We start from the raw sequence: 21,800 nt of genomic DNA, 5'->3' as shown, positions 1-21,800 counted from the left end.
ATTTTACGAGGAACATCAGCGGCATACAAAGGTAATTAGCTTCGTTAACCAGCACTAACTAACCTTATTACAGCACTGCTCCGTGAATATATAAATGATGAATACAAAACAGGTGGCGCTGTTCGTCAAAATTAATATGATTGGTATACGTGAGCAGTAGGTTTCGAACTAATACTACGTAACTAAACTTCTTAAAAATTTATTTTGTGTTGCGGACTCCGCCGTGAATTATGTGCTCATATTTATTACGGTTTTGTTCTTATTTACTTTAAAGGCGTTGGTGTGTTATGTTTTTGCTATTTTTGTAACAAAGAAATCATTTAAATATAAATGTAATGTTGCAACACAATTCATTATCATCAGCTCACTAAAAGTCCCCACCGAGGGGCTCGGAGCCTACCCTAAGTTAAGGGTGATTAGGCCATAGTCAACCATGCTGGCCAAGTGCGGGTTGGTTGACTTCACACATATCTTTGAATTTCTTCTCAGATATGTGCAGGTTGCATCACGATGTTTTCCTTCACCGTAAGAAAGTCGGATAAATGTACATATGTAAATCGGAAATAGAAAAACACATTGGTACATGGCGGGATTCGAAACCAGGACCTGCAGATTGCAAGTCAAGTGCTTGACCACTGAGCCACCGACGCTCCGCAACTCAATTACTTTTTGAAGTCCAGTTGTTTCACAAGTTGTCCAATTTAAACATATACCATAATATGAAATATTTCATATTTATAACAACTGCAATTACCGTATATATCCTTTAAAACATTTAACTTCACGTTTCGTAAAACAATTTAATATCAAGTGTGAAAATGTCACGCATCGTTGGCGGGCGCCCGCCCTAATGCAGCGCACAGGGCGGGCGCCGAGCTCAGGGCGGTATTCCGTCCCGTCGCGGTGCACTCGACCGGCATTTTTGGCCGCACGCATCTTGACCGACGAATGCAAGACATGTCTATTCTTGGAGTATTCTGCATAACTGCCGACTGGGAATTTTTGAAATCTAAAATCGCTAAAATCGTACGGTACCTACGATTGGATGAAATAAATTTATCGGTTCATATAATCGAATCAGAAGACGCATTTTTAATGCTTTACGATTCCCATATTAAAAAAAGCGATAATCTTCTTCAAAATGGCAAGTTTTTTTATTAATATAAGAACTTCCGCAAAAGACAGTTGTCATTATTTTGAGTGGTGGTATAAATGGCCAGACGTTGTCATGGACTCTTACTTCTATAATTCTTACTTTCTTAAATCTTCATATGAAAAAGCATCAATACATATAAGTGTTCAACTGGTGACCAAGCGACGTAATTTGCGAGTTTACCTCTGAACATAGGAAATTGTCCGGCGCACGTGCCACGTGTTCCCAGCACGTGGATACCTGCGTGATTTGCCATTATGTCCTCTAACAAGAGGGCTTAAGGCTTAGACGCCCATTAATCGTAGCCATAACGTGTAGGTTCCCCTTTTTTATTAAACATTTCAGGACAGAGTTACGATAAATACTTTTAAAATAGAATAAATGAATTTCAGTGGGCACAAGAGGATTTTAATGATTTTATACTAATTTAAATTTAAACGAAGATGTAGATAATATAAAATACAACGTGGAGAAATGCGTGTTGTTAAGGCATAATAGTAGCGTAGGAATGTTCAACCGGAATTGACCAATAAACAGATAAATCTATGATAATTAATTGCAAAATCAATGGATTCTATTTGCCTTCGAATAAATTCGATTAATTTTTAACACTTGTACAGTGATACAAAGGTAAAAAAAGTCCCGAATTAAATACCAAAACGGATGGTCGTCCTATCATTGGATAGGCCACGTGCGTATGTTCAAAGGTGAAAAGATAATAAACGCACGGTTGAATTTAACTCGGAAGAGACCAATTGTTAACATTAAATGTTCTTCCCCGTCGCAGATCAACTTAGTGCTGTGATTATAGATTTTAATCCGTACAATATATACTTAATCTTGTGTTTAGACTGAAATAATAAAAGAACAATGATCTTAATTAACACACAAACAGCCGAAACTCCGCCTGTCAGAACATGATGTAGCTCAGAGGTATATCCCGAAGGCACACGTCACCAGCCATTGTTTTTTTCCATTACAGGCCTGATTAAACGTCTCAACATTGGTACAGGTAGACTGGAACGAATGCAAAGCAAATCAGCCGGAGAATAGGATCTGGCGAGCGGCCCCCGGTGCCCTGAATAATGGATCCCCGCCTTAATCTTGGGGAACAATAAGGCCGTCTGCTCGCGACGTTTTGCATACAATGACCTGCCACGAATGAGTTGGAAAGGGGAAAATGCGGATTCGAAAAGACGGGAAAGCTTTTTTAATGTACTTGATAAATGCAGTAAGGTAGCATCCGCAAAAGTACCTACCAGCATATTACAATTTATAGAGGAATCCGTGAACTACCAAAACAAAACATTTTTTCCGTCAAAGAGTATAAGACGGATCATAATATGTTTTATTCTATGTTTAGACAGTGTAAACCCACACTAAGTACGAGCCAGTCAAATATGATTCGGAATAAAAACCGCACATCGATCATACGACCGACAATCCGTTGCGGTAAAAACTGATTTAGTTTCACAAAAAACGTATCGACATATTCGACATATCGCCACCGCATACGGACAGCTGTCTGTCCGTACTCGAAACCTTTCTACGGACATAAAAAAAATAATTGCTTTTCTGTCACCAATCTATTTTAGGCGAGGTTTTGGAAAAAAGCATTTATTTTTGTATGTACCAAAAAGACACTAAAGGTAAAATAGAGAACTAATACACGTTAATTAACTGTGAAAGACGACTTTTGAATAATTTAATTATTTTAAGTACTACACGGACATCGTCTATTGATGCATTTTAGCTGTCAACTCATATTATCAAACAGAAATGTCATGGCAAGTGGTTAATTAAAAAAAAACAACATTAACTAACGTTACAGAATTAAATGCAAATACCCTTTTTCAAATTAAAATAATTTAACGTAAACTTAATTAGTCTAACTGTATATAATTATTGTTAAAATCCATTAGTTACTTAGCGATAAGGTATTTCTAGAGAATATTATCCAACAAATTTACTTAATTAATTTTACTTTTTTCTTCGAAGGACCGTAAGCTTAGATAAGGACGATAAACGAAGGTTTTTATGATAAAAAAAGATATCGAAAGACAGCAAAGGTAATAAATAACAATTAATTATCTATATAAATAACTGTATGACAAATATTCTTATTTCCTTATCTTTTACAAAAGTTGGCTATCATGCGGACTTGATTGCTCAGATTTATCAAGCACTAAAAATTGTCCAACAATAGGATTCGTCTTCGTCTTCATATTAAAAGAATATGTTTTTTTTATATTTTTCATTTGGTTATCGCTTCAGATATTTATTTCAATAAATAAAAAGATGATTTAAATAGCCTGTAGAGTAGACAATTCAAAAGCGGGGAACTATATGACTTCATATGTTTGAATTATTTATTTTCTTATACACTAGCTGTCGCCCGCGACTCCGTAATATTTTTTGTTAAGCCAGCGCTTGACCACGATCCCACCTAAAGTCCGTCCTAGCATTATCAAAAAATCTTAATAAGTATCTTGTGTGTGCTTCCAGACTATATTCTACACCTACGCACCTATGCTTTCTGGAGATACCTTGAAACAAACATCCATCCGTCCATCCAAACATTCACATTTATAATAGTAGTAAGATTTGATAATCAGTCCCTAAAAAATCAGAATTTATTTACTTAAAAAGATGAATCTGCTAAACGACCAAACTCAATCCAAACATCTTGTTAACATTAAATGGAAGCAGTTGTTAACTAAGCCAATAACTTGTGGTCTAATTGTAATTTCGTTCCATCTCTCTTGCACAATTTGAAAAAAAGGTTTGAGTAAAAGAGACGGTACATTTGTAAGCATTGCAGATTTGGTTTTAGTTATTCTCCGGCGCCTTTCAACGACCACCCGTGGGCCCGGATGATTGGATCTATGAATAAAAGATACAATTCAATTTGTGTAATGTAAGGCGTACGGACAATTATTCAGTATTCAATTATTTTAGCAACGTTGCCGATTTGGCTGTTTTAAAAATAAATCTGGTATTAGACAGTCAAATATCAACGTCGCTTTAATAGAATACAATTACAAGATTAACATAAAATTGATGATTACACCAAACAAAGAATCATTGTAAAATGTATATGACAATTTAGGTTATTATATTATGTCAATATATGGCGGAACATATTGTTAGATCGCGGTACAGGCGTGAAGTGGAAGAAATTCCGCGTTTCGTCTGCTGAGTGTGCGTCCCGGAGGCCTAATTTAGTCCTCTTTCCCTTCCCAACCTTTTCTTATAAGGAAAGGATGGAAAGTGGAAGTGGACTTTCCGGATGAGAGGATGCATGGAAAGGGAATATATTTTCTTTCTGTGCATCCTCTCCTTCGTCGATTAAAGGTAGGCAACGCATATGCAATTGCGTATGTCTATGGGCAAGGGTCACTTCGCTATTTCAGCGATTTCAGGTGGCCGCTCGCTCGTTTGCCACCTTCTGATATAAAAAAAATCAATATATTTAGTATATTTATCGACTTGCCGATCGCATTTCATTAAAGTTGACTAGCACCAAGATATAACCAGTGTTTCAGTGTGACTACTCGATACATCTCCAGTGAGAGGGAGACTTTTTGAGACTGCTTTACAATCATACTGAAATATTAAATTGACATCAGTTGTTTCGCAGCGTAAAAAAATCCAAAAACTAAATACAATCTTAGATGCGTATACAAACTTATTAACAAACAAACAAACTTACATTGTAATATATATTATTATAACACATAAAAAATCCATTCATTTGTTTATTGAAACAACATTGAGCCGCATAAATCTGTGATAAGGTTTGCGGAAAAAATTTACCCTGTCCGATTAAAAAAAAAACAAAATGTTAGAGTTAATACCAATATTTTCAACACATAAATTAAATCAAATTAAATGTGCGAAATATTTATGAATTCTTAGTAATTACTAATATTTAAAAAACTTATCTGTAATTGATTTAAAAATGTAACATTTAAGTAGCTACATTTAAAATATTTAAATTCATTAAACAATACGTCTAGTATAACAAAGGGTAGGGAGCCTGTCGTGGCAGGGAGCCTGGCGTAGTCCCGCCGCGATGTAAGGGACACGCGCCTGCAACTGACGCGGATGACGTTCATTGCTCAGATATTCATATTTATTGTTATAGATAAATAAAGAACCCTACCTGTCAGCAACAACCCTTTTCAATAACAATAATGTTGAATAATTATTGTTCAATGTTAAAAGTATGGTCAAATTTTCAAGCAAATAGAAATTTGTTGACAAAGATTGTTTAGTTTAGTCTGTGTTGCGTCTATAAAAGTAAAGGTTTAACAGCCATATGGTTGCTTCCATTTGTCTTACGTTGTTATATTTTTTTCTAAATTCAAAATTTGTTGAATTTGAATTCCATACTATGCTCTAATCTCATTTGCAAAATGTGTTGTTTAATGTCAAGACATATAGTTTTATAATTTGTTGGTACGGTTTTGTAAGTTTTTATTTTTAAGTTATTTCTGGAACTAATTGCGTTTCATTCGAATTTCCATTCAATTTGTAGAGCCCCGTCTTCGTAATTTAAAAGTATTCCTGTCCAATCGAGTTGAATAAAACATTTCTTTTTCAATTTTTCCCTGTAATGCCAATCTTTTAGTGGCAGCTGCGTTTCCTAATAAAGACAATTCCATCTAAGAAATGGCTTCATTCTTTCGAATTTAGCAAGCGGTTATACGTAATTTTAAATGGAAAATTTACCTATAAATTCAATATCTTTTAACAGAAATAATATAATACAAAAATAATTGCTGCAATGATAACTTCTCACCATTTATGTGTATAAGCGGTACTAGTCACCTGTAAACAAAAAAATTAAACTGTCCTGCAATTGTTGGTTCTCGTGGTAAATAAATGCATAGAATTATCTCGCGTTGTGGCCTGAAGCATTTAAATAACCTAATCAACATACGCTTTACACGCTAGGACCACATTATGATGCCCCGCACTGCTCGCCGTTACAATTGCAAATCCTATGCACGAAAACCAATGAGTTAACTGATGACAAACTCTATTAGATCAGCTTATCATGAGTAACGCCTACAGTAGACGACTGGACTCTACAATTAAAGGTACCGCCCAATACATTTGCATCGATTTTTTTAAATGCAAAAGCCAGACTTCTTATATGGTCTCCACTATAAATTTAAGGTCAGAAATCAAAATGTATAGATGTCAATTAAATTCACGAATGGCAACCGCGACCACCGATTTTGTAATCCCATTACTTCTACGCGTTTACTTTTAAAAGAGGCAACAGTATAACGTTATTCACGTGACGGGAAAAAAACGAGGGAATTTTTATATTAAACCAGCTCTCGTAGGCTGCATTCACCTGAGGAGGCCCTAGACGGCAAATTAAGTGACATTAGAGGCATAATGCCGGTCGAGGGAGACGTGAATGCCGAGTGCCGTGGAGTACAACCCGCGCCGCGGATATATTAAATCCGTCGGCGTCGCCCGAGGGAATTCTATCCTTTTCATTGCAATGAATAGGGCTCATAATGGCACATATAGCATTAAGTGAGCGGGTGCGATTGTGCGGACGTGTGTACGGTAGGCGCAATGCAACGCAAGGCAAGGCAACGCAACGCTAGTCTCAGTAGAGGCGCAACAGACGGCCAGGAGGCGGCTGCCGATTAAACGCCGCGAAATATTGCAGCCGGCTCGGCTCCTCGTGCAACCAGTCAAAAGCGCTTTGTTGCTGATGAGTGTCGTTTGCGAATACAAATAAAAAGATTTTCTCTTTACTTTTCCTCGGCTTTCTGCTTGTTTTGAATAAGGCGTTATACTCTTCTTCAATTAAATGCTGAATGAAATCTGCAGACTCTTTCACGAATATCGTGTTAGCAAACTACGAGAAAAGAACCTGCTTTATTCGTTATTTTAAAGACCTTTAAAGCATGTCTGATATTAAAATATATTTTTTAATTATACCAAAGGAATACTTTCATTAAACTAATTAATCTTAAGGTAAATAACAAGTTAAAGGTTAATTTATATATTTCATACAACCACTCTTGCCAATTCATTAAATCCAGATGATTCACGAATAAGTAGAACGAAGTCTTATTAAGACAAAAGTAAACATAAATCGAAACAGAACAATTTCAAAATTGTAAGTAACCTTAAAAAGCCAGCATCATGTAGTAGAGTTCCCCCACATAACATTAAAGATAGGAAATATCTAATTTGTTACATAGCATTCGAGGAGACGTTCCCCGTAATCATATTGCGGTCTGAGATATGAGAGTGCATATTTCTTAACTTAACTACATATCCTCCATACGCTGTCTGGGTAATCCACGCATTTCTACGTACAGTCAAAGAAATAAATTCCCTTTCCACTAAGAATCGAATTTCATATTATTATTTAGTACGTATGTTTGTTTTTTCTCAATTGTATTTTGAGCGCCACTAGAATGGGTTGGAAATATATGTCTTCGACTATCCTTCAGTTACGCTTTACAGGTTGCAATTTCTATCCTATCAATTGTTCCCATTCTTTAGTGTCCTTTCTATCAAATTTTCTTTGTAGCATTAATAATGTCTATGAAAAGCTATTATCTGACCATATAAGTCTTACGTCCACTATACGACCGCACAATGCTTTAATCTGTCAATCGGTTATTGGATGAAGATCTTTAAAAAGTATATTGTTAGCTCTTCCATTTACCTGGTGGTTATTATGAAAGTATCGATAAAAGTGTGTGTATTTCTTAAATCAAAAAATATCATAAATATACATATGAAATTCCTTTTAAATATGTAAGTAATGAATGCAAACGCGTAACCTGGGTATTACCAAAACGCTTTAAGGAAAACAGATTATGATCCCTCTATATCTTACTAGTATTATAAATGCGAATGTTTGAAGGTACTAAATCACCTTCTATCCTATGACTATTTATGTCGCGTTGTAATCCACAAACTCACATAAAGAATTTAGCACAAACGTCAGCAAAATTTAGTCAGTTTAGCAAAATACCATTCAAAGAAATCTTTCATAGTAAGTCACGAGCGAACTTAAAAAGAAATTAATTTCCTAACAGAAACTGTGCAGTCAGCAAATCAGAAAAACAGAAGGCAGCAGCTATAAGGTGATGTTTCACCGGCGAAATACTTGTACAAAAAAAAATGTCAACTCTCTCACACTCCTTACAAACTCTGAAATAACAATATGTTTTTGTACGTGCTTCATCAGTGGAAACTCACATTTTTAGGACTAACGAACAAAACAATCGCCAATCTACTCAGCACATTGGAATTCGGTGTTTCGTTACAAAAAAAAATTGCCGACGCGTGGAAATATTTACACGAGCGGAAAGGTAAACGTCCGTCAATCATGCGGCAACTGAAGATGATGGATTAGTTTTGTGTTATTCTCAATACGAGCTAGTAGGAGAATTTATAAAACATTTAAATTTTATTACCTGCTTTCTTAGACATAGAATGTTCAATTAGCATTATCTCTAGAATAAAGTACTAAAATATGTAGACTGATATTAACATTCTTTTTTTTTATCATAAGGTGGCAAACGAGCGAGCGGCCACCCGAAATCGCTAAAATAGCGAAGTGACCGTTGCCCATTGACATACGCAATTGCATATGCGTTGCCTACCTTTAATCGACGGAGGAGAGGATGCACAGAAAGAAAATATCTTCCCTTTCCATGCTTCCTCTCATCCGGAAAGTCCACTTCCACTTCCCATCCTTTTCTTATAAGAAAAAGGGTGAGAAGGGAAAGAGGACTAAATTAGGCGTCCGGGACGCACACTCATCAGACGAAACGCGGAATTGCTTCAACTTGACGCCTGTTTTCTGTGTGGTCGTGGTATTTCACCGGGCGAGCCGGGCCAATTCGTGCGAAGATGTTAAAGCGGGCTCTACCACTGTTAAAATTTGAAAATACTTGACTTTTATAGAGTTTTAGGATTCTATTATATATTAAGGACTAATTGAATATAATTTTTTTACTATAGCTGTGTTGATTAATCTAAAAACATTAATGATATGTGGAAGACAATATCTACTTACTTTTCCCTAATATTTAAAAACTAACTGTCGCCCGCGACTACGTCCGCGCGGAATTGAAAAACTTAATAAACAACCTATGAGTTCTTCCAGTCTATGTCCTACATCTGTGTTAAATTTCAAAGCCGTTCCGGAGATACCTTCTAACAAACATCCATCTTATTTTTTGCATTTACAATATTAGTAAGATTATATAGGACAACAGAGACACTTGGGAGTTAATTATCAAGATACGTAATAAGTAATACGGATGCATAAAAAGTAACTCACCTTTATAGTTAGCTAAACGGTGCCGTGTATGAATGTAAGAATGTCATCCTGGAACAAAAGGAAACAATAATTAATAATCACTAATTTAAGAGCGTCGGTGGCCCAGGAGTCAAGCAATTGACTTGCAATCTGCAGGTCTTGGGTTCGAATCCCGCCGTGTACCAATGTCTTTTTCGATTTCCGATTTACATATGTACATTTATCCGACGTTCTTACGGTGAAGGAAAACATCGTGATGCAACCTGCACATATCTGAGAAGAAGTTCAAAGATATGTGTGAAGTCAATCAAGCCGCACTTGGCCAGCGAGGTTGACTATGTCCTAGTTACCCTTAAATTAGGGTAGGCTCCGAGCCCCCTCGGTAGGGACATATAATGAGCTGATGATGAATATAATGACAAAGTTTAGGCATAAAGGATGAAAACCTTACAATTTAATAAGCAAAGGTTTCAAATGGAATACAAAAAAATGCGTTATCACATTAGTAGCCTACTTTAGCTTTGTATGTTACTTTTGTATTTTGTACTTTTTTTTCGTTATACAAAGTCTGAAAGCAGCGTCAGTTGTAGGGAAATTGAGTAGCAGAAAGTTAGCATAATATCGGTATGTTATAAAGAGGGAAGAATAGATATAGGAAGATAGATCGATCATCACAAAACCTGATGAGCTGACCCTACAATGGATAGAGTGTGAGTGTTCGTTTATTCGTGTGATCGTTTTATTCATGTCGTTCATAAATCTATTCAGTATAATTTAGATTTTCAACAATATTCTTCTTTGTTTAAAATATTGCTACTTAACTATAACCGTGGATTAAAACGTTGCAGTTATTTAATTTAAGCTTCAATGTGGTACAATAAATGTTGAATCTGTAGTCCTGGTCGCAGGTTCAAGTTGCAATTGAGATTGTGTAAACAGCTTGCAATAAGCTAATGGCGTCAGGATCGCGGTGTATTTGTGGAGCCCTCGCGGCGGCGGCGAGACAACAGGTTTGTTTTGTGACAGAGATTATGCCGGCTCCGTGTTGTGATAGAGGATTTGTCCTGCACACACCGCTGCTGGGATACGCTTTCTTATTCAATTAACATAATCACTAGTTCGTTTTCTATACTCTTTAGTAAGTCAAGAGAAATGTGATGTTAATTTTGTACTTTGTGGTGCTACCACTGGAGTTCTTGTCGTTTAGGAAGCTTTTAAGACTTTAATTAACGTTTCATCAAGAAAATACACAAGCTAGGGTCAATAACTTCGTTTAATGCACAGAAACATATCTAAGCTAGTAAACCAATCCATGATAATACAAAACGACAGCCTGTCATGAGTTACGAGTCAGGATCCCTTGATAAAATACAAACGTACTATAGTCGCCAACGCCTTGGCATGAAAGGCTACTTTTAAAATATAGAATTACATCAAATATTTGCGAGTTGTCGTTTATCTTGCATCGAGCAGCGGGCAGCAGGCGTCGGCGCGGAGGCGGGAAGCGGTGGCGCCGTCGGGCCGCGGGGCCGGAGGGCGCGCGTGGGCCGCAGCGCCAAACGGCCGCGGCAAAAAGCCGCTCGCACCGCGGCATTCCACCACCGAACCGGTCCTCGCTCAATGGAAGCCGATGCGTCGCTCGAAAGGAAACATATCCAAACTAAAATCGGACTTGATAGTTCATATTTAAAGTTCAAATTCGTCTGGATAAGAAATCAGTGTGGCAGATGCGAGAAAATTATAATCATATTAAGAGAGCAATACGGTACAAAAAGTTGAATGATTGCAACGAAGCGGAATATCAAATGGTAGGAGAGCGACGTATCAAACGGCCGCGATATGATTGATGGATTGTTAATGAAAGTGAAACGGCAAGCGACCGTATTGTGCGGTTATACTGCTGCATGCTGACCGACTCGACAGGCTATTTTTAGCGAACAAAATATTTCATACTACATGGTAGCAAGTAAGGAGGTTATTATTTGTCAGATGACATATTAGAGCCGCTCGTAAAAAGTGTTTTAAAACTTACGTGAAAAATATACTTTGAAATGAAATATACAGCATAATACTAGCGTATAATAAAAATATATCACTTAATCCGAGTTTTTACTACGCGTTCTATATAAAGCTTACTTGGACCAAAAATTTCAGAACGAATAGCGAGCATGTAGTTAAAGTAATTACTTTATCACGTCCTAATAGGTAAACAACATTTAGAAAACATTAAGCATTATCAGCACAAATAAATCTCCAAAAAAAAGTTGTCTCGTATCCATATTTTTTTAAGAAAAGCTTACTTTTAAAAACACTTATTAAAGTGGTCTACAAAAGCTTTGATCTTGGCTTACCAAGCAGCTAAATTAATTCTACATAAAATAAATACCTTTTCAACCTGTTATTTTATCTAGATAGTCTTTGCTGTTAATATCTTAAGAAACCAAGGAAAAACTAACAAGGAGGACATCAATAATTTTAAAATTTAAAATCATTTAAGACGATACAAATGTAACAATGTATCAAAATGTTAAACACCTGTAATATAATATTACTGTCCCTTGTAATGTTCACAAACATGTTTCAAGGCAATAGAAACTCATGGCAAGACTGACGTCGTTGCAATTTAGACTTGATACTCGTTGCACGCATTTTCTAGTTTCAATTTTTAACGAGACACGCGTATTACTATTTAATGCTGTAAACTAGGCGCGTCGTACTGACAACTTCACACGAGGACACAACAGAGAAGTAGAGCAGTAAGCATTGCAGTACTGATATCGTTTGGACCAACAGTTAATGTCAAAACAGTAATCTTCTGTATCTGTGTGAGTTAAAATAACACTATTGTAGAGTCCATTGCTCTGCTGCATTGTTTTACCCAGGTGTGAAACTAGCCTGGTACAATGGCTAGTGCGCGACGCTTCAATGTAACATAGGAACTTTGCACTCGAGTGTACTACGCGTTCTAACAACGGTTCCCTAGCGTTCACTCTTTAAAACTTGTTAGAACAATTGAAAGGAACGCAATTGTGCTTGTACACAACTACTGCGTCGACACAAAACTACCGAGGGCCACTCATTTAAAAGAAACCAGTTAGAAATAAAAGAAATACGAGTATCGCTTCATTAGCTTTTAAAGTTACATGGACTCGATGCCTCGAGCCGAAAAAGCCATAAATTTTCTTTACTAAAAGTTAATTTATTTGCATAGTACACAAAGTAAACAGTTTTTCAAGTTATTTTGTCCTCCGACATTTGGTTATAACCGACATTGATCCGTGACTGAATTTCAAAACACCTTGTATATTCCTAATAGAGTTTTTGTGCTTACATTAATAAAATACCTCTTAGTAACGATTTAAAATAAAATTCTAATATTAAGAGAGAAGAAAATAAATGTAAATTATTTCACGTGTTAGATACATTTGCTTAAGATGTGGAATTCTTGCGTTGGTATTGGGCGGCGCGGTGTGACGTCACTAAAGGACACCCGCGTAGGTAGATACCGCCATCCCTTCCAGGAATCAGGGGCTCGTAAAGTCCGCGGCACAATGCCCGCGCCGCCACACCGCCGCGCCGGGCCCACAAACAACCGACACTCGACCACGTTGGATTCCACGGTCTCATTTTTTTTACGATACCATATTCTGACAGTACCATTTTGTCAATATTTAGAAATACTTTCTAATATTAGTTTAAAATGTCTAGACATGACCGTTTTTAAATCAGTATTTACTTATTTAGAGGCATTAAAAGTTCTAAATAATGTTGCTTTCACCCTGTTACTATTTTTGCCTACCTGACAGAAAGGTAGGCATCATTTTTACCTTATATTTTTCAAAAAAAAAGGAAGTAAATAGTGAGCCAAAGTAGGAGTAAGCAAAAAGTCAAATTAAATATGAAGATGTTTATTTTATAGATTTATAAAAGCACGGACCTTTCGAAGTTTCAACTAAAAATAAATTGAATTTTCCAAAACAAGAAAGTGGCTAAATTAAGCTAAATAATGCATAAAATAAATACATTTAGTACATTTTTTTTTACTTTCTTTTATAATTACTTCTGTAGCTCATTAGGCTATATGTTAAAACCACAAACGCTGTGTGACATTCAATAAAAATTATCAAGATTAATTAATGGTTAATATGAACGTAAAAAAACTAAGTAATAATTAATTTCTAATGTCCTAAGGTCATACAGAAAAGTAATATTTCAAGTTTTTCTGTTTACAATTTTTTCCGCAAACTTACTAAGTGATAAGTTACTAAGAGAGGCCATTATAGTGAAATTTCATTTTCTTTTTGTTGAATCGTGTTAATTGTTTCTTAGAAGGCAAGTTACTACCATAAAGTTGGCAAAAATATTAAGATTCATCATAATATCGTAAAGAAACAAGCACAGGTACAAAGACGTTACGAAATTAATTTCGGAATTACATTTCGTTTTTAAGGCTTCAAAAAACTTGAAGCAACCTAACCCTCTTTACAAGTTTATTAGAAACTTTGGTTTTAATTTACGAAATGATTAGTTCAAAATTCGGGCGGAGAGGCAAGCCAATAGTTGTTGTTGCGAAACGTAAAGAAATAATATTTTAATTGGTTTTAGAACTATAATTGCTAAATGATGTAATTTCGATTTGAGGATGTTTGAGATGAGAAGTCGCAAGTCCGACAACGCACGTAATTAACGAGGCGGAGGAGGAAGTGCGAGATTAAAGTTTGCTTGCCTCGCCTCGCCGCCGCCGTGTGCCACTGCGAGCGCACATCACTCTGCCGGGAGTTAAGATAGGGCATTCCGTATTAATTAACTAAATAACTCCGGCAAAGCGAGGTCGTGAACAGTGGTGGCGACTTGCAAGTCGTCAGTCGCGTGTCAATAAGACAGCGCGGCGCGGTGGCGCGGCGGCGGAGTGGGCCGGGGGCGGCGCCTCCCCGGTGTGTGGTTTCCTTTTGATGTCATCTTCGCGCAAACTTTGCTACGGATCGGCTTTGAGATAGAGAGACGGAGAGTGACTAATTTGGCCCAGCATTTGATCTCTGCGACTACGATGTCGGCGTCCCGCTCACGCCGCCCCCCGCCCGCCGCCGCCGGGGAGCTCTTTGCAAAATTTCGCTTTGATCGCAAAGTTAAATTATATGGGAATTGAGCATTAAATGGATACACATGCGAACCGCGCGAGTGCGAGTGCGAGCTCGGACCGAACGGCGCACATTGTCAGAAATAAATCCCGGGAGAGCTTTTTGACGATTACGACATCTTACATAAATAATGAGCGCAGAGTCAGTTTCAAAGTTGTAGGTTTGCGAGAGCCGCGCGGCGCTCGTATTTAAGCTCGCCTAATTTGCCGCGAGTACGCAGCACCTTTGTGAGCTCGTTTTTACTAGTTTACGAAACAGATATTTGCGCCCGCCTTCCCCTTTGATACGGCACTTTGTGGAGCATTTTACACGAGTTTCTTTTGAGGCCATTCAGACGGTGAGTAACGAAAGGCTGTCTTTGATAAACACGTGCGAGGACTCTTCACTACTTATTAGGGGCTGCTTTCTTTGAAAGTGCTTCTTGTGAAATCTATTCGCAACGTTCAGGTCGGAGCTCGGGGCGGCGCCAATGAGTGGCGCGATAATTAAACTGTCGCTAATACAATTATATGAAAAAATTCAATCAGCGTTCCGTTTGTGTCTAAAAGCGTGAGAGCTGAGTGCGAACAAATTGCTTTGGTACATGGAATATCAAATGCCTAGGCCTAAACATTACTATTTGTTAGTGTTGGCGTACTCTCGTATGAATTTGAACTAGGAGAGCTATTAGTAGGTTATTAATGTTGGTTACACACTCCCGAGACTCAAAGTCAAAGACGACTCCGCAAAGTGGCGCCTTTGTAAGCGCCGCCGACGCCGCCACCGCCGCGGGAAGCGCTCGTGTGCTCCAACTCACTCCCCGCGACAAATTCTTTGTCTTGCGACGCCTTCACAATGCTCCCCACAAATAAAGTACTGCCACAATAGCCTCCCAATCGAAATTAATACTCGAATTTGGATTTGGACAACTTTTGCCGCCTTTCACCTATGCATGTGTAGATTAAAGGAATAAAACGTGAATTAGTTGTCATATTTTGATATGAGTAATACCAAACAATAAGTCGGAAATATAATTCGCATCAAATTGGTTCTGCAATGTCTCGGGACATAATATCGTTTGGTAGCCGATTTCTTTATATTGATGACTTATTTGAGATCAAAGGACTCGCGGCTTTGATGTTTAAAAGTAAAAATAGCGGGCCGTGTCTTTGTGGAGCGGGTTTGCTTTGGCGGCGGGTAACGGAGTCCTCTTAACACGACGAAACTTGGGACAAAGGGGACGCCCGAGACCCGGCGCCCAAACAACTGATGAAAAACTAACGAACGAAGCTCTTGCAATTACATCATCAACTTGCTCATTACAAAACAGGTTTCTCAAACTACAAATTTACATATGTATCTAATTGTTTAATTAAATGAAAATGTAAGTACAGGACAAGATAAATAATTCAATACAATAGTAGGTACTTGCCTGCGTAGGTATACCTCCACCTCGTCGGGAGGAAATAAAATCAAAGAGGCACGTAATTTATAATTTGCAATTACACCGGCAGCGGGCGGACTTTAAGTGAAGACAGAGAAAAAAAACGAAACGGACAGATTACGAACACTAAATTTAATTACAAAGCGAACTCGAATATAACAAATTGAAGAGGATAAACGCGACAAAGTAAAAGAGAAAACACACCCAAAAGGAAACTCGCAGCATTGATATAAACGAAATTTAAATTAAGTACAAAGGGAAAGAAGATGAAAAAAATCCTTTCATTGAAAGCTCTCATCCCCGGAGTCAGAGGGCCGGGCGGCACATCAAAGACACCTCCCGGCTCTAGCCTTATCTGTGCGAAACCGAGTTTGGAAATTAGCGCAGCGGATCCTTTACTGAGACTCGGCCGACGTTCAAAGACGCCGCGTGCGCACCCTTTCAGCCGCTTTCACCTTTTAGGATTATGTTTTCAGAAGGGGTTTTTTCGTCCGAATGTCACTAGGTCCGGGGATGACATTATAATGTAGCTAATGAAGATATTTTATTCAGTTTTAAAGCACCGCGGCGGCTACATCTCGCCGCGCTAATGTGAAGGGATAATGCGACGCGGGCGTATCAGGATTTTCGGACGCGATAATGAAATGTAGGTGAATGAGAAATTAAATGTAGGATAGACGAGGGGACCATGACTGATGTAATTAAATTCATATAATTTAAATTGTTATGAAGTGATTTTTAGCTGTTGCTGGCGACTTCCGCATAGTCGAATAAAGTTTTAGTTACTCTAGATAAGTACTCTATACGATTGTAATTTTAGACATATCTAAACATTCAATTCATTTAGTTTTTTATAGTAAGGAAATAGTGTGATAGTCTGAGACATATTTAATAATTATTATACGGCTAAAGAGTTGAAACGGATCACACTACAAAAATAGTTTTTTTTTCAGATTGTTATAGACTGTATATAACAATTGAACTTTGTTGAACTGTTGTTGAACTTGAATTGAAGTTATTGCACAAGTCAGGCAATTTTACTAGTGAACAAATATTATATTATATATATTTTTTAAATAGCAGTTTATGAAATGATTTGTTGTTTAAATAACTAATTGAAAAATTGTAAGATGCTTAATTGTTATTTTTTGTTTCATTAGTCACAAAATGTATTATGCCTATGAAAATATTTTTTTTTATTTTTTGCACTTATATGTGTGATAAAGAAAATCATATGATTCATGTTAAACCTTTAAATGTTATGTATATTTATGCTTTAATATTATATCTTAGGTCTAACTAAACCATTAAATTAATTAATTTGTTTTAGTATAGAAATACTATTTTTACGATTTTTATTATAAATAAGTGTTACATTGTTAGAATGTAGTCCTTGTGGTAATAAAGTTTACGCGCGCGTTGAAGTCTTTTCTTTTAAAGTCGGAAATCACTTTTGATAACTCAAGTCTTGTACTTGTTTGTTAATATTACAATCAATAAACGATAAAACATTTATTAAAACAATAAGATTTTATAGCAAAATAATAACAATGCAGCACTAAAACTTTAACAAATACACTTAAAGCACTAGAAATTATTTTATTTACAAAGGGTGCAACTTTGAATCGAAATCAAACAATGTCGACGGGCAAAATAAAAAGTAACAAAAGCTACGTAAGTAACAAAAACAATATCCCGACACAGAAAATTAACTAGCGAACTAACACAACAACAATGGAGGGCAAGTGACCGAGCCAAAACAATAGGACCATTCTAATAAACATCAGGCAAGGACTCTAGAGCCCGCAAGACAATGCTGCCTACCGTCAGGGACGTCGCCGCCGTCCACAAAGTAACTTTTGTCGTTTAGTACAATTTCGAAGAAAAAGTTTCTCAAAGTTCAAAACTCTACCTGAACAAATCAACGCGATCCTATTATTGCACAATCCATCGAACACAATCGCACTAAACGCACTTTAACAGTATTAAAGTCACACTAATTTAATGTACAATTTTTTATGAATTAATTGTTACACGAGAAGTTCACTATATCGTTAGAAACACGTAAAATGTTAGCGAAATCCTGCTACATCTCCGTAACCAACGAAGGTTCGCTCACGACTGACAGATTTTAGAGTTCCGCGTGCGCGCGACGCACGTGGCCGTGGGACTGGGCGGAGCGATGCGGAACCCGGAGCAGCGATTGGTTCATGCGACGCTTTGATCAGCCGCCGACAACTAACAACATCGCTCAGCGCCTTAATCTCGGTAGTAACGTCCTTTTAAAACAGGTAATTTTATTACAAAAATGCGGATACTGTTTCTGGTCAGTTCGGCTCCCTTCGGCAGGGGGATAATATTTTACATGAGTACTGAATGCAATCCCGATCGCGTTACAACGCGGTCAAAGGCTTAACTAGCTACAAAAGCTTACTTTTTGAGAACTATTAAATCGTTTAGTGTAGTACTATGTTGTGACTGCGTCAAAGCTATTCGTCGTAAACTACATATTTGTGTGGATTGAAGCTAAATAATTGTTATACAATAAAGAGCAATAAAATAAAGATACTGTATGTAACATAAAACCCCACAGGTTAAGTTGTACGAAGAAGATGGTAATTAATAATAAGCAGTTATAAGCAAGTCGAAAGGTAACGTGAGGGTATTGTTCTTACAACATTCACTATACTATAAACCATTTGTTTGCAAATAAGACAAAAAATAATCATTAAAAATATTTTTGTTTAACCAATAATTCATTTTTCGTCATTTTTTCATAAAAGCTCATAGATTTACTAAATCATGTCGGCTATATACACAAAATAAATAGGTCGGGTAGGTAGATAAACTACTATCAGTATTGAATAAAATTGATTTGAATATAGCACACACATTTGTGAAATTGAGAAACTGCATAACAGCAATATGCTGGATCGGAAGCCACTGTAAGGTTCGTATAAACACGGCGAGCGTGCATTATGGGTATCGAAATGAGCGAGTTGATATTTGCTAGATGTTCATTAGGGCTGCGGGCGGCTGCGGGCCGCTGTCTCGCTGCGGCCGACACGACATACACAGCGACGGCAATAAGACGGCGCCGGCTCGTCTCGCGATATTGCGGGCTCGCACACAGCCGCACGTGCCCGCCGAGCCGCGCACACACGCGCCGCCGACATATAATGTCAAAGGGTGAACCCGCCGCCTCACAAAGCGTAAGTGCAACCACTAAAAGCCAATCCTAAGTTTTTATTGATACACATTGTATTGCGACAAAGTCTCGGTCGGAGCGGGCCGCCCACCCCACAGCGCGCACAAAGACAATATCGCGACGTCAAAGGAGCGCCGCCCGCCGCCCCGCGCCCCCGCCTAGAGGAAATGAAAAATTAAATTGTCAACACATTTAATATCAGCGAAAACGTGCACGGCGTCGCCTTTGAACGTGTCTCCTTTGCGGCCTCTCCGCGGCGACGGCTTTGCGTATTAAAATTTTCAGTCATAAAATTGAAATTCTGTTTAAGTTTAATTAGACGTCGCCGGCCGAGTTCGAAGTTGCATTAGATCGGCGGCGCTAATGAGGCCCGCGGTGAGCACACGTCACAGGTGCGGGGCGGAGGGGGGCGGCGCGTTTGATCGGCGCCGCTGCTTTGACAATTATTAAAATTCGCCTCGTACCGGGTCTCATCTTTTTCCGTCGCCTCGATTACGCCACGGGTTTGTCTCATTAGGGCTTTTGTATATCGCAGGCTCCCCTTTGATGTCGGGCCGGGGCGGGAGCGGGGTGGGGCGGCCGCGGTCCACCTGCACTTTTATTGTTCCCGCTCGGCCTCGAATTTGCACGCTTCACTTTGACTCGTCTCTTTGAGATTAGTGTCCGCCGGCCGCGCCGCGCTCTTTGCCCTCTGACCATCGAGACGTTAACGCAACTGTTGGGAAATAAAAAGCCGTTTTGTCGTCGGATGGAGGACGATTGTAGAGTTGTCAAAGTGGCTGAAACTTCGGGCAAAATATAATATTTGCGAGTTGTGTGTCGCGGGCGGCGGGCGGCGCGGTGCGGCGTTGTTTGCGCGCAGGGCGGCCGGGCGGGGCGGGGGCAGGGCGGGCCGCGTCGCGAGCACTCGACACCCCTTTATTACTTTGTGCCCTTTGTGAGCGTCATCATCATCGAGTACGAGGCTCGAATTAAAACTTTATACGGCAACGATTTGCCGCTTCATACGTTTTTATTGCCGCCCAAAGCGAGCTCGCGCGCCGCGCGCCCGCCGACCGATCAAATGATCGAATGACGTACTTTTTGTGTCACTGTATACAAAAACGTTTCCGCTTTGTTTGAAAACAATTTAAAGTGGAGCCTTTCTATTTTGACACAACATTAATTGGTCAATTATTTCTATTTTGTCTGTTAAACTTATTCGGCTTTTCAATGTATGTTATTATTTATAAGCTGTTTCATAGATTCGACGCTAAACAGTAGGTAACGATAAAGGTCATAGGAGCAGACAGTTTTAAAAAATTCATTGGGAAACATAAGTTTTACTAGAAAGCTATTTTTAATGGTACTTTTAAATACAACGAAATAACTTAAAGGAATTCATAGAAGCCGCTAGTAAAATACAGTATTTTTAACATTCAAGTATCTAGGTGTATGAGTTTTGTCTCATTAATTTTTTTATGCTCGTGGCGTCAGAGGATTTATAATTGCTATTTGAAGAGAATCTAAAAATCAATAGACGCGACTGAACTAAAATACTTACTAAATGATGATAGTGAGGTAAAATTTATGAAATAAGTCCTTAAAATGTAACGTGCATCACAAAGCAATGCGAATTGTAGACGAGTTATCTACAGTTTCCTGTAATAAGAGAGCACATCGCCTCTGCTTTGATAAAGCTTTGCGCGGCGCCGACAAAGGAGACATCTTGTCGCCATAATTACTTGTACAATTTTTCAACAAGTAAACGCAAAGTGGAACGGATATCCGATTTAAGTCAAATAATACACACAAATTGAGACATTTCCTGACTCGGTCATTTAATATGCTATTAAGCTTAGCATTTCTTAAACTAAATCAACACTAAGGAGAGTATCCAGAACCTCTGATCGATCTATAGAATCAATAGGAATAATGACAAAAAAAATCCCAACAGTCCAATCGATCTTTAGGCCGATCGGTCCAACGGAAAACATCCAAATTAAGATACAACACTACTTTTACTAGGTTTTAAACGATTTAAAGTATTATAATTGTGATGATTGAATGGCAATAATGTAAATTGTTTGAATCATAAGCGATTTAAACAATAGTTAATTTGATATGAAAAGTACAGAGAATGTCAGTTCCCGGCGCAGTCCACAGGGGGTCGTCATTTATTCAGCGCGCAACGGGCTGGACAAATTAGCTCCATCTCGTTAATAATATCATTCACTTTTTTTAATATTGTATAATTCAGCACCACAATCCCATCTGATATTAAGTGATGATGGTCGAAAGATAAATGTTCACTATTTCACTTCCATAACCCTTATACGATTAAACTGTTGTTAAAACAAGTTTTTAGTAATAAAACTATGTCTAATTTGTGTAGCATGGTAGGCTTACAATATTGTCAATTAAAACTTCGTTTTTATATTGTAAATCTAAACAGAAAGAGATATTTGTGGACGCGCGCTCGTTTGCCATCTTATGATATAAAATAAATTCCAGCTCGATACCTTCACGCGTTTTTGGGGAAAAGGGACAGACGAACGGACAGACAGACGGACGGATGGACA

The 21,800-nt window shown here is 38.0% G+C and overlaps 1 protein-coding gene across 6 annotated transcripts in view; it reads right to left on the bottom strand.

Moving 5' to 3' along the window:
- The window catches only part of Axn (protein axin), a 62,496-nt gene that overhangs the window by 16,224 nt on the left and 24,472 nt on the right, over nt 1-21,800 (bottom strand). For 3 of the 6 annotated variants that reach the window (XM_013317029.1, XM_013317027.1, XM_013317033.1), the window contains one exon: nt 9,492-9,539. The exons of 1 other annotated variant lie outside the window; for it this stretch is intronic. The gene's annotated coding sequence lies outside the window, so the exon portion shown is untranslated. Of the gene's footprint in view, nt 1-9,491; nt 9,540-17,855; nt 17,874-17,943; nt 18,140-21,800 lie in introns of those variants that run through there. 2 more of the 6 variants (XM_013317028.1, XM_013317030.1) reach the window with 2 other exon arrangements.

This window comes from Papilio xuthus, unplaced genomic scaffold (assembly GCF_000836235.2).
Source record: "Papilio xuthus unplaced genomic scaffold, Pxut_1.1 DF826945.1, whole genome shotgun sequence".
NCBI lineage: Eukaryota > Metazoa > Arthropoda > Insecta > Lepidoptera > Papilionidae > Papilio > Papilio xuthus.
This window is presented reverse-complemented; position numbering and strand designations above follow the sequence as displayed.